Source organism: Monodelphis domestica, chromosome X (genome assembly GCF_027887165.1).
Source record: "Monodelphis domestica isolate mMonDom1 chromosome X, mMonDom1.pri, whole genome shotgun sequence".
In the NCBI taxonomy this organism is placed as follows: Eukaryota; Metazoa; Chordata; class Mammalia; order Didelphimorphia; family Didelphidae; genus Monodelphis; species Monodelphis domestica.
The window spans coordinates 51,177,291-51,190,251 of record NC_077235.1 but is presented as its reverse complement, the minus strand read 5'-3'; positions in this window follow the sequence as shown (position 1 = coordinate 51,190,251).

Below are 12,961 nucleotides of genomic sequence, written 5' to 3'. Positions count from 1 at the left end.
GGACCCACAGAACGTCCTAAACTGAATAAAGGAAGCTAATTCAGTCAGGCAATCCAGTCTCCCAAAGAACAAAGATGAAGCTCATTAGCAGATTCAGAATATTAAGTGTGGCCAGCACTCCCTAGGTTCAGAGGCAGTTAACTGAAACCATTTCCATTTTGCCTCCTGGTACAGTTGTTTGTGTAAATGGGCTATCTCTCCTAACTTTTTGAGGGCAAAGACTTATCTTGGCATCTCCCCCTGGCTTATACTAAGCAGGCACTTAAAAATGTCCAATGAATAAGTGGATGGCCCTCCTCCCCTAAGGAGTGATGGCGGCGGAGTTTTGGGAGAAGGTTGCTAGTCAGGGGGCCCAGAGTTAACTCTCTACTCAGTTATGAATATGGAGAACACCAACAATGACTGAGTTCCTTCAAGAGAGTGGTGTCTATGACTTTAGCTGTCAGGGTAGTTAACAAAGTCAATATCCAATGGATGGATAGAAGATCATTGAAAGAAGAGCACAAACAGATGGACATGAGGCTCGACAGCTTTGAATATTTGGTAGACATTCTTAAAGCAGTAACCTCTCTGAGGAATAGAATGGCCCAGATAAAGGACAAAAATGGAAAGAAGGCAGAACAAATAAGAAAAGGCACTAAAAAGCAGCACAATTGGAAGAAGACTTGAGATTCTTTCCAATTGAAACATCAGAGCAAGAGGATATTATCTGACGCATTTGATATAGCAATAATACAAGAAAAATAAATTAATAGAATAAGCGTTGGCAAAGGGCAGACAAAAATAACTCCATTTGCATATGATATGATAGTTTACTTGGAAAACCTGAAAAAAAATTTAAAAGAATTAATTGAGATAATAAATAGCTTCAGCAAAATAGCAGAATACAAAATAAACCCACTAAAATGACCAGCATTTCTGTAAGTTATTAACAAAAAGCAAGAGGATTCAATTCTATTTAAAACAATTTCAAAATATCCCAGTGTTAACCGACAATACATACCCAAGACAAATAAAAACTATGACAAAATAATTTGTACCAAAAAAGGGCCTAAACGATTGGAAAAGTATTCAATACTTATGGCTAGCCTATGCTAAAATAGTAAACATGACAACACTACTGGAATTATAGATTTAATACTGCACCAACCACAATTTTAAGGAGATATTTTCTAGAATTAGACAAAAAATAACAAAATTCATGTGAAACAACAAAAGGTCAAGAATGTCATGGAAAACAATGTACAAGAATAGGAAAGAAGGGCGTATGGCAATATCAAGTCTCAAAATTTTATTATAACACGATACTTCTCAAAACCAACTCATTCTAGGAAAAATGTACTAGTAGAATGAACTAGATGAGGTACATTTAAAAGCAAATGCATCTAGCAGTTTTCTGTGTGTTAAGAACACAAACTCCTTGGGACCAAACTCCTTAACCGTTAAAAAAAATAACTATGTAACAAACCATTCAATAAAAAAAATTTATGTTCAGACTTGCACTTTATATCATCTCCCACAATAAATTCCAAATGGATAAATGATCAAAATGTAAAAAGGCATACCATGAAAATTAAAGGAGAATAGAAGATATCTTTCACAATTATGAATGGGGGAAATTCTTTACCAGCCATAGTAGAGAGAATATTATAAAAAAATAAAGTAGATCAGAGAGAGAGAGAGAGAGAGAGAGAGAGAGAGAGAGAGAGAGAGAGAGAGAGGAGAGAGAGAGAGAGAGAGAGAGAGAGAGAGAGAGAGAGAGAGAGAGAGAGAGAGAGAGGAGAGAGAGAAACCAATGGATTGAGAGCCAGGCCTAGAGACAGGAGGTTCCTGGGTTCAAATATGACATCAGATATTTCCTAGCTGTGTGACCCTGGGCAAGTCACTTACCATTGCCTGACCCTTACTGCTCTTCTGCCATGCAATACATAGTGTTGATTTTAGGGCAGAAGTTAAGGGTTGGTTTTTTTTTAAAGAAAGTCTGACATCCACAATATTTTTATTATTATTTATTAGTTATTAGGCAAATAAGATTGAGTCATTCAGCAAAGGGAAAATTGTCAAAGGATATGAACAAAGCATTCTCAAAAGAAGATACGCTTTCAGTGACAATACTAAAATGTGTTCAAAGTAACCAGGAATTTGAGAAATGTCAATTGAAACAGCCCTAAAATAGGTCTTTATATCAATGAAAATGGAAAATGAAAATCTGATGTTGATAATAGCCAGGAAATGGTGGCATTCAAAGACATTCAAGGTAAAGCCATGCATTTGTCTGGCCATTTGGGAAATCAGTTGGGAGTTATTCAAGAAAAATTGCAAAATTGGTTCTACCCTTTGATATGGTGGTTCTACTCCTTAAGCTTCTAGCCCAAGGAAGCGATTGACAACAAAACAATAATCCATACAGATCATTAGCTCACCCAAAATTGAGTCTCAGAGAGTTTTCTACATCACTGAGAGGCTAAGCAACTTACTAGTATGCATCAGAAGTAAGACTTGAACACAAGTCTTCCTGATTCCAGAGCCCTCTGTTATCTCCTTATTATGGCCATTTTACAGATGACAAAACTGGGGTTTGGAGAAGTTAAATGACACGCTCAGTATTGCCTAGCTATTTGGTACTAACAGTAGAATCCGAAACCAGGTCTTCCTGTAGTCTGTGTCCAGTACCCTACCAAATATGCAAAACTGCTTATTATATCGTTTTAAAATTTTTTTTATATAAACCCTTACCTTCCATCTTGGAACCAATACTGTGTATTGGCTCCAAGGCAAGACAGTGGTAAGGGCTAGGCAATGGGGGTCAAGTGACTTGTCCAGGGTCACACAGCTGGGAAGTGTCTGAGGCCACATTTGAACCCAGGACCTACCATCTCTAGGCCTGGCTCTCAATCCACTGAGCTACCCAGCTGCCCCCAGTATACCTTTTATTGGCTATGTGTGTGCAGAGTGAGTTTAGGTTTGTCTGTTGTGTCAAAACAAAATTTAGCATTTTAAGAAAACTCGAAAAGAATACAAGTCAGCTCTATCATATAGTTGTGAAGGTGGTATACACCTCTGGAGGCAGTGTGGCACAGGAGAAAAAAGGACCAGATCTGTACTCAGATGGAAGACCTGGTTGAATTCTTAAAGCTTCCACTTACTAATTGTGTGACCTTGGACAAATCATTTCCCTTGCCCAGGCCTCAATTTCCTCCTCTGTAAAATGAAGGCATTATACTAGAACTAGGATGCAGCCAGGCTGTAGAGAATATTTGAAAACAATAATATTGGACATTTCATCCCAATTTCTGACCCCTACTTTTGTCATCTGCCCAGTGGGGGTGGGGGGCTTGTATGAGTTGGTCTCTGAGGTGCGTGCCTTCCAGCTCCTGATCTAGGCCTTGGTTTCCTTCTGGGCACAGTGAGGGGATTGGCTGGACTAGATGGCTTCTGAGGCCCCTGCCAGCTGTGGGTGTGTGATGCCATGTTCTTCCTATGCACATGGGCCACTTGGAATTCCCCCTCTCTGCCGGTGGCTGCTGAGAATCACTGCTGGGATATCTAAGGGACCTTGAAAGATTAAGGAGGCCAGAGGGAGAACAAAAAGGGGCATCTTGGGCCAGGCGAAAGCCTGCAAAAAGGAGGGGGGAACTGAAGCATAGTCCTGCAAGGAGACAGTATGGAGGTGCCAAGATGGATGAGCCAGCATGCCTAGACTTGGGAGAAGCCTGAGAGGAGGCCTCTGCCACAGTCCTGGAAACAACCCAATTATTTAAACAAGTGAGCAGCCAGCTACCAGTGCCAGGGTAGAGCTTTTTAATGCTGAGGAAGATAACACTTTGTTGGCTAATCTGGTGCCCTAAGTTGCATTTAGTAGGTTCTTCATAAATGTTTACTGAATGAGGGAATGAATGAATGAATGAATGAATGAATGAATGAATGATGGCTTTCATTAGAGTCTAGTCATATCTGATTGCACATGTGGTGAAAATTTGGACATTCCCATCACAGCCCTGTTGGGGAATAAGCTACATAGCTACAAAATATGATTGCATAATTAAGTGAATATAAAAGCTTCTTCCAGTGTCCACAGGAGAGCAAGTGAGCTAGAAAAGAGAAAGTTCTTTCGAATTTAAATGGAATTATTATTGTCATTGTTGATATTATTGTCATTATTATTATTAGGATTAAATCCAGAGACATAGTTGAGGGAGGTCTGTCCTCAGAGCCAGGGGGGACTCAGGGTTCTAGTCCAGCATGTGGCACATCCTTCTGGATGCCTTGAGCAGCGTGGAGCAGAGGGAAAGATGGGAGATACCATAAATGTAAAAGCCAATGAGGGGGTGGGGACAAGAGGTGAGGAACTCAGGGTGGCAGTCGGTGAAGGAAAAATGGCCTCCACTAACTCTCCAGTCGGTGCTGGTGGTGGTTTGGCAAAGATGCAAAATCAACCAGTGGTAGGGTTCTAGAGCTAAATACTGTAAGAAGGTGCAAAATAGCCCACCCTTATCCACAAAGGCTCAGATTATAAATCTAGCAGAATTATATTCCTGGTCATAGTCACGGTTGCCACAGAATGCCAGAACTGTAAGGGACTTCAAATACCACCTAACCTAACTGCTGCATTTAACAGGGGAGGAAACTGAGGCACAGAGAGAAGTGACTTGGTCAAGGCCACCCAGGTGGGATTCGAACTCAAGTTCTCTGATTTCTAATCTGGTGCTTGTTTCAGTGCTGGGAGGGCAGCCTAAGGAAACGAAACAAGTAGGCAGAATACTTAGAGCTAGCGTCTGTATGACCCCTAGGCAAAAAAAAAAAAAATCTTGGGGTAAACTAAGCCAGGGGAGCTCGGGTCCATACTTGCAGGCTTCCTTTGCTATCTAGAGCCTTACCTAAAGTCGGGCCTCCGGGCTTTTCTTGCCCCGGGGTGGGCAGTTTACCCAGCACCCACTGCGTCATCCATAGCCCCGTCCCCCTTTAGCGGCTAAGAAGCGTCCGGTTAGCTGGGCTAAAGAAGGTTCCTCTCCCCAGCCCCTCGGCAGTTTAGAAACCCAGGTCTTCGGAGGGGTTCAAGCCCCACCGGCTAGGTGAGTGAGCCCCACCCGCCCTTGCCCCCAAGGGGTCAAATTGCCAGCAATTCTCGGCTTCCAGCTTTGTGGTTCGTGCCCCGGCTTCATCTCCGGGGGATCTCGGGCTGTCTGCCCCTTGAGTGCCCTTTCCCTCCCCCCACCTCGCCCCCGCTCCCCCGCCCCAGGATACTGCTCTCCGCAGCCGGGAATCTGATAAAGTAAGCTGCCCTGAAGTGTTAATGGTGCTAATAGGTTAATGGGTTAGCCCTTCCCAGGTAAAGTGCTCTCTGCTGGGAGGAGGGAGGGAGGCTTTCCTAATGACTGTATTCGGAGCTCTCCAGCCCCTGCCTGTGAGTGTGTAAGTGTGCGTGTGCCTGCGTGTGCGGGGGCGATGGGGCTGGGGTGGGGGCAGGGCCCCGCGGACCTGGCTGGACTTTTGCCACAAGCGCTTGCGTTTTTATGATGGGCTGCAAGCTCTCAGCAATGCAGGAGCCCAGTGACGCGCAGCACCCTTCAGTGGGGATGGGAGAGAGTGCTCTAGTCTCCCCCGCCCCACCTCCGCTCCTGGCGTATGGGAAAGGCACTCACAGGCCGCCCGCCCCGCAGATTCTCCTTCCAAACATCTCCTGACCTCCAGAGCTGCTGTCCACTGCACAGTGGCAGCAGGGAGAACAGCCAGCTCTGCTGAGAACTGTATAAACAAGAATGGCTTATTGACAGTTTTTCATAACATTTCGGCCCTTTCCCAGTGACTCCCCTCACGGCCACCTCTGCCCTCCAACAGTCCTCAGCCAACCGAACGGCGCAGTTAATAAGCAAAACAGACCGATCCATACATTGGCCGCCGCCGCCGATTCTCTCCCCAGGGCCCTCACCTCCCTTCATCCCCCTCGGGCCTCTCAAGTCTGGGGTGAGGAAGTCCCCACAATCCATTGTTGGAAATCCTTCTCCTGCTTCTACTTACTTCACTTTGCACTGATTCACACTAGGCTCCCCCAATTTCTCAGAATTCTTCATATTTATCACTTCTTATAGAAAAATAATATTCCATTCCATCCAGCTGTCAGTTTGTTCAGTAACAAATCAGGTGGTGGACACTCATTCTCCTTCCCTTTCTCACTCTCTCCCTTTTTCTCTCCCCTCTTCCCTCCCTCTCCCTCTTTTTCCCTCCTTCTCTTTCTCTCTCTCTATCCCCTCTCTCCCACCCTCTCCCCCTCTTTTCCTCTCTCCCTCTTTTTCTCTCCCTCTCTTTCTCTCCCTCTTTCTCTCTCTCCCCTTTTCTCTTTTTCTCTCTCCCTCCTTTTCTCTCCCTCTCTTTGTCTCTCTCCCTCTATCTCTCCCTCTCCTTTTTCTGTCCCCCTCTTTATGTCTCTATCCCCCTCTCTCCCTCTTTCTCTCTTCCTCTCTTTTTCTTTTTTCTCCCTCCCTCTTTTTCTCTCCTTCTCTTTCTCTCTATTCCCCCTTCTCTCTTTCTCTCTTCCCCTCTTTTTCTTTTTTCTCTCTCCCTCTTTTCTCTCCCTCTTTCTCTCTCTTCCTCTCTTTTTCTTTTTTCTCCCTCCCTCTTTTTCTCTCCCTCTCTTTCTCTCTATTCCCCCCTCTCTCTTTCTCTCTTCCCCTCTTTTTTTTCTCTCTCCCTCTTTCTTTCTCTTCCTCTCTTTTTCTTTTTTCTCCCTCCCTCTTTTTCTCTCCCTCTCTTTCTCTCTATTCCCCCCTCTCTCTTTCTCTCTTCCCCTCTTTTTCTTTTTTCTCTCTCCCTCTTTTCTCTCCCTCTTTCTCTATCCTCCCTCTCTCTTTTTCTCCCTCCCTCTTTTTCTTTTTTCTCTCTCCCTCTTTCTCTATCCTCCCTCTCTCTTTTTCTCTCCCCCTCTTTTTCTCTCTCCTCCTTCTTTTTTCTTTCTCTCTCTCTCCCACACACACAGTACTGATACAGCTGATATTTTTGTATATATGGGATTGTTGAGTACAATTGGGCCATAGAGTACACATACAGTTTAGTGATTTTTTCTACCATAATGTTGAAAATGTTTCCTAGAGTGGTGTCTAATTCACAGCTCTGCCAGCAGTGTGTCAGTGTGCCTGTGTTTCCATAGCCCCCCCTCCCCAGCATTTACTATTACCTTCTTCTTTCTTCTGCCACAGTCTGGTGGGTGTAGAGTGGGAACTGACGTATTTTCATTTGCATTGCTCCTCTTTTATTATGACTCTTCTTTGAAAACTGCCTGTTCACCTCCTATGATCACATACCTGTTGGGGAATGTATGCCACACTCTTTAAGAACAATTAAACATTTATTGATGCCGATTGTCTTTATATCATACTAAAAAAACCCTCACCTTCTGTCTTAGAATAATATCAGTTCCAAGGCAGAAGAGCCAGCTGCCCCAATAAGGAAAATTGAGGAGAGAGTGAGTAAAATTTTTTAACTCCTCACCTTCTGTCTTGGAATCAATACTGTGTATTGGTTCCAAGGCAGAAGAGTGGTAATGGCTAGGCCATAGGGGTGAAGTGACTTGCCCAGGGTCACACAGCTAGGAAGTGCCTCCAAGTCAGTTTGAACACTGGCTCTCCTCTCTCCAGGCCTAGTCACCTATACTGCATTGTTGTTGTTTCTAAAGAAGTCTTTCTTTCCTCTCTTGAGATGGAATCTTCCCTTCTAACAAAGACAAATAACTCGAGTGCCCGTGTCTGGCGAGGTATGCAACATTCTTGTTCTCTGCTGTGAGGTGGGATGTGTGTTTCATTATTTGCCATATGGGACCATCATTGATTGGTTGATCACTCAGAATTCAGCTTTGGCTTGGTAATCTTTTCATTTTCACTGCTGGATTGCCCATTTCTTAATTGATGGCCCCCCACTTCATTTCCAGTTCCTTGCTACCGCAAAGAATGCTGTTATTGATATTGTGGTAGGGATTGGACTTTAGCTTTGGTCACAGACTACCTTGGGATATACACCCTGTAATGGAATCACTTTAATGTAATTTGGAGAGCTTACAGTGCTCTACTGCTTCAGGGTTTACGGGTCCTGTTCTCTCAAGAATCCTGGGAGTGATGGAGTGTCAGAATTAATCTGCCCATTTTACAGAGGAGGAATTAGAGGCTCAGAGAAATGAAACAATTTACCCTTGGTCACCCAACTAGGCTCGTAGAATTTGGAGCTGGCAGGAACCTTCAAGGTCATCTACTTCAAGCCTCTCCTTGTACAAGTGAAAAAACCGAAGCTTTTACAGACTAAGTGATTTGTCCAAGGTCACATAGGTGGTCCTCCATCTCTCATTCTAGTGCTTTTCCCACTGTTAGGTATCGTACCTAACAGTACATTGGCCTCTACCTCCTTTCCTGCAGATCAGGTTGTGCACTGGAGTGTTATCCTTGCAGAGCTAACAAAGTAGTGATGGCTCCACCTTTCCTGAAATGAAAAGCAGCAGGAGGCCACCCAGAGGGTCTTCCATCTGAATCTGCCCCTCTAACTTCTCTACTTCAGTTGGCCACATATTTTTCAAATGCCTACTATGCGCAAAGCTCTGTCTGTGTAAGGTGATGGGATCCGACGATGCAAATAGAACAAAGCCTACCCTTGAGGAGTTTACATTATACTGAGAGTTCAGGGTACAATCCTTCTGCAAATAAGTACATGCCAATACTCCATCAGATTTGTGAGCTGGTTTAGAATAATAGAATGCAAGATCACTGAGGGCAGGGACTGTTTTTATTATTGCCTTTAGCATGTGGCACCTTGCACAGGATGGAACACATAGTAGGTCTTAAGAACTGAATGAAACCTCATTAATGTGGATGTTCCTTCCAGTGATAACCACTTGATGTCGGCCCATCCTCAGCAACCCTCATCCACATTCCCCATATATTTAGCCTAGCAAAGATGGGGGCAGGGTTTGAGGTGCTGCACAGCTTCCGGTCACTTTTCCACATACTCCAGGGACATCAGTGGGTCTTGGGGGATGCCCAGTAGCTGCCCCTTGCTAGTATTGTATGCTCAAGCTATCCTTCTTCCAGGTTGTACATTGTTTTGTTGACATCCTTCACACTAATTCTGCCTAATTCCTCATTTGTAATATTTTTCCCCCTGCTCATATCCACCACATGGAGCACGCTTAGAGGAGCAGCTTGGAGTCGGGAAGACCTGGGCCCAAATTACACTTCAGACTTTTTCTGGCTGTGTGATCTTGGACAAGTCACTTAAACTCCTTGTGTTGTGGTCTCCTCAGCTATAAAACAGGGCTCGGAACACCTCCTAACTCACAGGGTTGTCCTAAGGCTCCAATGAGATAATCCATCTAGAAAGTGCTTCTTTGCACTGAGTCTTTGATTGCCATTTAAAGGTAACTCCTGGGATTAGGGTCTGTCTCACTGCTGACCTGTTAGTGATCTTCATTTTCATCTCTTCAGAAGCTGCTGTATTCTCTGACTCACATCTCCAGAACATCGCCATCATACGATGAGTGTTAAAAAGATAGGCCTTTGGGCCAGGGAGAAGATTGGGGTCATTTAAGTGACTGTGCAATTTCCCCAAACCAATCCAAATAAGCTCTGGATGACAACAATTGAGAAGAGAGAAGGCAAACAAACTGGTGGAGGGGGGAGCAAGGGAGACTTCACAGCAGAGGCGGTACCCGAGATGAGTCTCAAAAGAAGACAGGATTTCTTAAAAGTGGAGATGAGGAAGGGGGCTTTTACAAACACATGGAAGGGGAAAATGGGGTGTTCAGTTTGAGGAATGGCCAGGGTAGTTTGTCTGGAACACTGAATTTGTGAAAGGGAGTCTTGATGACATTAGTCTGAAAATGGTGGTGGAGTCACATTAGGAAGAGTTTTTGATGCTGGGCTGAGGAGTGTTTTATCCTCCAGGTAGGCAAGAGGGATTTAGAGCAGGGCTGTCTCATGGACGAGGGATAATTAGTCTTGTTCTGTTGAACCTCAAAAGGAGAAATTACGAGCATTGGGTGAAAGCTGTACAGAGGCAACTTTAGACTTGCTATAAGGAAACATGTGCTAACCATTAGCATTGTCCCAAAGGGAATGGACTGCTTCAGAAAAAAGTAGTAAGTTCCCCTTTACTGAAATCCTCCTCACAAAGACCTGACCACTTCTTAGGTCTTTTATACAATTGATTCTTATTCAAGTATAGAATGGCCTCCGAGAGGTTGCTTGCAACTCTGAGGTTCCATGTTGTTCCTTCCATTTTAAATTTAAGAAATACTCAAAAAACCAAGCTATGTGTTTAAGACTTTCAGTTTCACATAATACTCCTTTGTTCTTTGTATGTGAAATTGCTCTTGTTTGTTGATGTTTGTCAAGATCATGATTTTTTAAATGAAAAAAAGAATAGATTTTAGACTTCTGAACCATGGCTCGAAATATAGGAATGATAGGCTCCTGACCAGGCATGCACTGCTAAGAGTAATTTGCCTGGAATTTTGCAAATCTAATACAAAAGACTTCAAACTCTGGAGAAAAATGGAGGGAGGGAGAAACTCGCCTCATTATCTGGCAAGCTAGATACCACAGCGAACAGCTACAACATAGGAAGAACTTACCATTGTCAGAATCCAGGAGAGGGACCGATAATAATACCCATGGCCCGAGATATCTATACACAAACATGAAAAGCAAAATATAACAAGCAAGGGGAACTTGAAGGCTGAATACAAAGAGACAGATTGGATCCCAGAGGTATCACTGAAACATGATAGAATGGGACCTGTGACTAGAATATGGCTGTAGAAATGTATACCTTACTTTAAAAAAGTAAGAAAGGCAATCAGGAGAATGCCAGAGTTGAAGAGCATTGTATATTCAAGAGATTAATTCATGTGAGGAAGTTCAGGAACCAGAAGGGAAGAACATGTTGGAGGACAACAGGGACAGAAGTAGAAGTGAAATCACCATTGGAGTGTACTATAGACCCCCTGGACAGAAAGAAGTAATAGATGAGGAGTTTGGTAAGCAGATCACAAGCCTAGTATGGAGGCATCGAGGACTTCAATTATCTGGACATCTGTTGAAGGTCTTCCTCTGCCAAAAGCAGAGCATAGAAGCATGATAAAGGATTGGTAGGGAATTTCAATTATCAGAATCTCAGCTGGAGATCTCTCTCTCTCTCTGCCAAAAGCAGAGCAGCTAATAATTTCCTGGCTTGCCTTCATGATAATTTCATCCTTCAAAAAGTAGAAACCCATAAAGGGGAATAGCTATTGGGGATCCAGTTCTTACCAACAAAGAAGGAACTGGTTGCTGGGGTGTAAATGATTGAAACCCTAGGGAGAAGTTACCCTTCCTCCTTAGCATTTGATATAGAGAATGAGCAGAAAGCCACCAAAACTGATACATATATTCGGTTTGGGAAGAGTAGAATTCAAAGGGTTCAGGGAAATATAGGTGGGATCCCATGGACTGAAATGCTACAGGGATCTAAGTGTGTGGAGAGGGCAATGCCCAGGAACAAAGTCTGGGTTCACAAAGAGAGGCCAGTATGGATGTACAGGAAATCCACTGATAAGCATGTACAGAACATGGAAGTGAAGGCAGGCAACAGAGGATAAGTACAAAAGCACGGCATGATCCTTTCAGAATTGTGTCAAGAGTGCCAAAGCTTAGAAGGGAGCTGATCAGGAAAGAGGACAAGAAATGAATTTCTAGAGTTCAGGGTTTTAAGAAGTGTGACAATTTCAAGTGACAGTGATGTCTAAGGTGTAAATTTGGCAGGAGGCTGAAACAGAGCTCAGGGAACTGGGAGAAGAGGATGTTAGAAGGAAGAACTGAGAAACAATGAAGAAACTTGCTCAAACTGGTAAAGGTATTGGCCCAAGGGCACATATTAGGAAGTTCTACCCTCACAGATTCACAGGATCATAGCTCTAGAGCTAGAAGGGATCTCATCTCTGATGCCATCTAGTCCATGACTCCCCCCTGCCCCTGCTTGTTTTACAAATGAGGAATCTGAGGCCCAGAGAGGTTAGGTGGTTTGTCTAAGGTCACACAGGCTGTAAGTGTCAGGATTTGGACCCTGGATCTCTGACTTCAAATCTAGCACTATTTTCATTCTAGGCTATCAGCATCAACAGCAACATCTCCATAGAGTCGAAGCTCTTCCACCATCCCCTCTCCCTTTTTTCTAGCAAAAATATCTATGGAAATCAGAGGAAATTGTATGAGGAAGGAGAGTAGATATAACTCCCCAGCACGCACCTTATTGACAGCTGCCAGAAATTGTCCCCTAGGCCTTCCTCAATTGACTTTTTTCCATATAGGAGCTTGGTATCTTTTTTTCAGGGTTTGTTGAGGTTTCTCCAGGCTTTCATCCTTCCTCAAGGACTGCAGCATGATGCAGAATTATTGAGAGTAAGACAATCATTTCGATTTGATACTGTTGCTAAAAATCCTTTCAAAAGAATTCCATGTATTATCCCTTTCCAGGCCTATTGTACCCCATTTCTAGTACCCCATTGACTCAGAACAGAGGCAGACTTATGGAAAATGGCCAGATGTGCAGTGGAACACTGGAGTTATGTAAAAGAGGAAATGCCCTCAGATTGAAAAAAATGGTTTCTTATATCTTAAATGTGATATTTCCAACATGAATGAAAAACATGTCTTAAGTGTGATCTTAAGCAAACAGCTTCCCCAAGGAGGCCTCCAGGTACAATAGAAAGGGAGCTGTATCTGGAGGCAGAGAAACTGGATTTGAATCAGCTAGTTCCATCGTGCCATGACCTGGGGCAAATCACTTTTCCTTTTTGAACCCATTTTATTTTCTAAAAAATGGGGGGCGGCAAGAGGTTTGAGTTAGATGATCATAATGGTCTCTTTCCACTCTGACTTGATGATCCACATGTGCCTCCCTCTCCATATTTTATTTTATTTTATTTTTTATTTTATTTTTTTTAAAC